Genomic DNA, 4,258 nt, shown 5'->3' with positions numbered 1-4,258 from the left:
GAAGAGCTAGAAAGCTGAAATTTGGACAAAACTGTATCTCCTAAAGTTATAAACTTAGAATGCTGAAATTTTGCACGTAAGCTAATGTTTTAATTCTATGAAGATGGGTGAAAAAATTATATATCTACGCCCACTAGGGGCGTGGCAAATCGGACCTGAAGATATAGTGATTTTTCGAATTCTGCTATATTTTAGGCACTATTGATGCTAGAGATCTGAAATTTGGTATATATACGCGGGTTGATCACCCAAGTCCAACGAGCTATGGTAGATATATGTCCGCCTATAGGGGGCGTGGCAAATCGCAAAAGTTTATATCTCCTACAGTTTAAGAGCTAGAAGCTTCAAATTTGGATAGTTAAGTTACTGGTGGCCTCCTCTATCGATGCCCCAAAAATAATTTTTAAGCCTCTTTAGGGGCGTGGCATATCGAAAAATACCCTGTAATTTTCACATTTTTTGAGCGTAAGAATTCAAATTTTGCATTTAGGTAACCGGTTGCTCGTTCTAAGAACTGGCTAAAATTGAGGAGTCTACGGCCACTAGGGGCGTGGCAATCGGCATTTACAGTGCCCGAATTGCGACATTTATATGCGTCAGTCATCTATTTATGTATATGTACACATAAGTAGGCTTAATAGGCATTGATAGCACGGAAGGAAACATTTTTATAAAATTAATAAAATATAAAAAAAGCTAAAATAACAACAATTTGCAATTTACAAAAAAGTGTTTTCAGCGGGATTTGAACTCGCACCCAACCCAAACAGCATGTTTCTCAAAATAGCTAAAATAAATATCGTCGGCGCTTCAACCTACAGCACCACCGCGTCGTTTCGATCAAGAGTAGTTAAAATGAAATCACATTATTGTTATGACGCCGCATAGCAAAGAAAAGCCAATGTAGCGGCTGGAAATTCAAAAACAATGCAAAGACAAATCAATCGCAACGGGATTCTTAGAATATGCTAGAGCACGCATTTATGTGTACATACATACACACATACAAATGAGCGCGTGTATAAGGCTGGAATGCTTGATGCTATGCGCGCAGGCAAACATATATAATTATATATACATATGTATGTATTTGCGTATATGTATTTGAGGGCTATTTAAGAAGAACAAATTTAAACTTATAAAATTATTCGACTAAGAAAATGAAAAGTATTAAGTGCCATTCAGTCAAGCTCGCACCTTCCCAATAAAATATCTATTTTATAAAAAACAAAATACGTATGAAAAAAAAAAAAATAATAATAATAACATAGTAGAGGTTCGAACCTCCCCTACTCTAACATTACTTGTGTCGCCCTTAGCACCCGCGCCACTGCTTTGATCGAGGAATCAGTTGCTAAAATAGAATAGCTTAATAAGAGAGCGTCATCAGACAAAACTACAGTAACGGCTAGAAAGTCCAGAAATCAATCGAAATTCTAAGAATGTGAGAAAAGGCGCGCTTCTGTCTGTACGCATAGAATAGACGATGAGTGTGTGCACAAGCATAGGAAAATCGCGCTGATCTGCTGTTAGCTTGAAGCCGGTATCCAATGTATGGATATAAATACATATATAATAAAAATCAAAATTGTATAAATTATATATGTATGTAATTTGAATGCAATAGCTATCGATGATTTTCCAATTTTAATGGCAAAATGCCGTGTTTTTTGCTGCGCACTAGACTTGAAAATTGCACTATATACTCTGGTTGACAGCGTTTGGGATGTGAATGAGTCTTCTGCAATCGGTATCGCCCGACTGCAACGTTCTTACTTGTTTTTTTTGGGGTTGTACCACATATTCCACAAACTGAAGTTGATGATTCAGCCAGAACACTGAATACTTTACCATCTATCATCGTCAGGTGAAATTGATGATGTACTTCAAAATTTGTTATATTAGTTGGCTGTATTGCTGTTATTTGGCTTTTGAAATTATTCACAACATCATGAACCAAATCTATTGTTTCCTTTTGACAAATCAATTTTAATGGCCTGCAATAACGAGTGGATGAAGGTTTGGCATTCTTCCAAACTATTTCTGATCCTCGTAGTATTTCTAATGGTACCAAGTAAGCCGAAAACATGTGCTGATCGACCATACAAGCGTTCAAATCATTAAAATTCTGGCGATAAGTTGAGTGGCCACTACTTCCATCACAACCCCATTTATATATTGCAGTTAGCTGGGAACCATTGTTATTTTCTATACTAGGAAAATCTTTATAATGTGCTTTATATATTCGGGATATTGTGTGGTCAATTAAATTTTGTAAAGGTACCTCAAATGAATGATCAGTTACTACTAGACCACTAGGATAGCACAGTTTTTTTTGCAGAACGCAGAACATCATACGTCGGAAATATATTTGCATTTCGCATTTTGGTACCACGCTGCAAGTCTGTATAAGCCTTCTTTGTATAACCACCATCAATATATAAGGCTAAGGCTTCCTCTGGTGTATACTTAATTGGTTGCTTATCATCGGACTGAATAATTGATTTTATTTTTTTGGGAATACTTTCATCAGTGCTCAACAAATTAATCATTTTAGATGCACTTCGCTTTCCACAGTTGTATAAACTAGTACTAGCCGCGGAGACAAGCTCATTGCTCGGAATTTCTTTGACGATCTCTGAAATTTTTTTTTCTTTGTTTTTTCCTGGCTATCTTCAAAACTGAGATCAGGTCGCCCAACATTTGAATTTCGATCCACCAATATTATATCGTCATCTAACCATTCCTGGTTGTTTAGCTCGAAATTTTTAAGAATTCTATGATTTTCTTTCCATTTGCATGTCAATTTTGTAATGAAATTTTTTATTTTCTTATCAATTTTAGCGCATTGGCTATCGTCGTATTTATTTTTATCAAAAATATTGGTGTAGATGTATGTCTCAACCGCAAAAGTTTTTTTGAAACGTCAGTCTCCATATGCCATACACTAAATAATTCTCGTTTGGACACTGACATTGTTGCTAAAAAAATATTTCTAAAATAATATGCGGATATATGCAGCTCATTGTGGACGATTTCACTTCGTAATACACAGACTTATTTTTTAAAAAACACATTGATATCGAATCCAGTCGAATCTTAAAAGTTCTACTCTACTAAAGTTCAGTTTTTAGCAAATGTTAAGACAAATTCAAGTACTAATTAATATATTACGTTTTGGGACGAAACACAATCACAGGTCGCAAACATTTATTTGGTTAGTAACTACATACCTTTTTATTCAGTTCACAGCAAAAAGTTCAATTGAAAACAGTAAAACCAATTTTTATTCAATTTTTTTCGATTCAATCGGAATTGGCGGGAAAGCTGATTGCAACAACCAACAAAACATATGTTGTCTTCTAAGCTTCACAGCTGTGCGAATATTGAGAGAAAATCGAAGCGATTAATGTTTTTGGTCTATCGAATATATTAGTGATCGATTACAAAAGAGAAATTGGCAACTAGAATTACTTTAAATTTGAATTAATCGGAGCTAAATCAGCCGTTTCGCCCACTGTGCACTGGTTCTCTGGTCAGTGGTACTACTCAACTTCGTATTTGCTCGGTTCAGTCTCTTGAGGCTCGAGCCAGGGATGCCAACCCTCCGTCTTTTCACGTAGATCTCCGTATTTTAAAGGAGATCTACGTGCCTACTTGTGATGAGATTAAAACTACGTACTTTTAAAAAATATTGCAAAATACACTAAAAACTAAATTTTTGGGTAATATCAATATATTATGAATTAAATAAAAAGGATAATATGGTTTATATTGGGTTAGCCGCACTAAATTTCGTTTTCGATATGTTTACGAATGCCGTTTTCAATGGGTTAGCAGCGCTAAATTGAAAAAGATTGGCATCGCTTACTTTAGAATTTGGGCTTTAGAATTTGGGCTTAAAATTGGAGAGAAAAAAATTCATGTGAATGAATTCAAAAAAATGGAAATTTTAACAAGTGACACCGACGAAGAAGCAAACGTAACTCCAACCAAGAGAAATCGGTACCGCCAGACGACCTTTGGCGTTATGTTTCAAACGTAAAAAAGGGAAGTTCAACCCACATGTTTCCCATCTTGACGGAGTTAATGCAAAATTTGCTTATTTTGCCACATAGAAGTGATAATGCTGAGCGTTTATTTTCAGCAATTAATTTAATTAAGACAAATAACAGAAACAAATTAGACACGGAGACTTTAAAAGGCTTGCTTCACACCAAAAGTGGATTAAAAGAAAACTTAGAGACTTCTGACAAAC

The sequence above is a fragment of the Drosophila mojavensis genome, unplaced genomic scaffold (assembly GCF_018153725.1).
Source record: "Drosophila mojavensis isolate 15081-1352.22 unplaced genomic scaffold, ASM1815372v1 contig_136, whole genome shotgun sequence".
Classification (NCBI taxonomy): domain Eukaryota; kingdom Metazoa; phylum Arthropoda; class Insecta; order Diptera; family Drosophilidae; genus Drosophila; species Drosophila mojavensis.
This window is presented reverse-complemented; position numbering follows the sequence as displayed.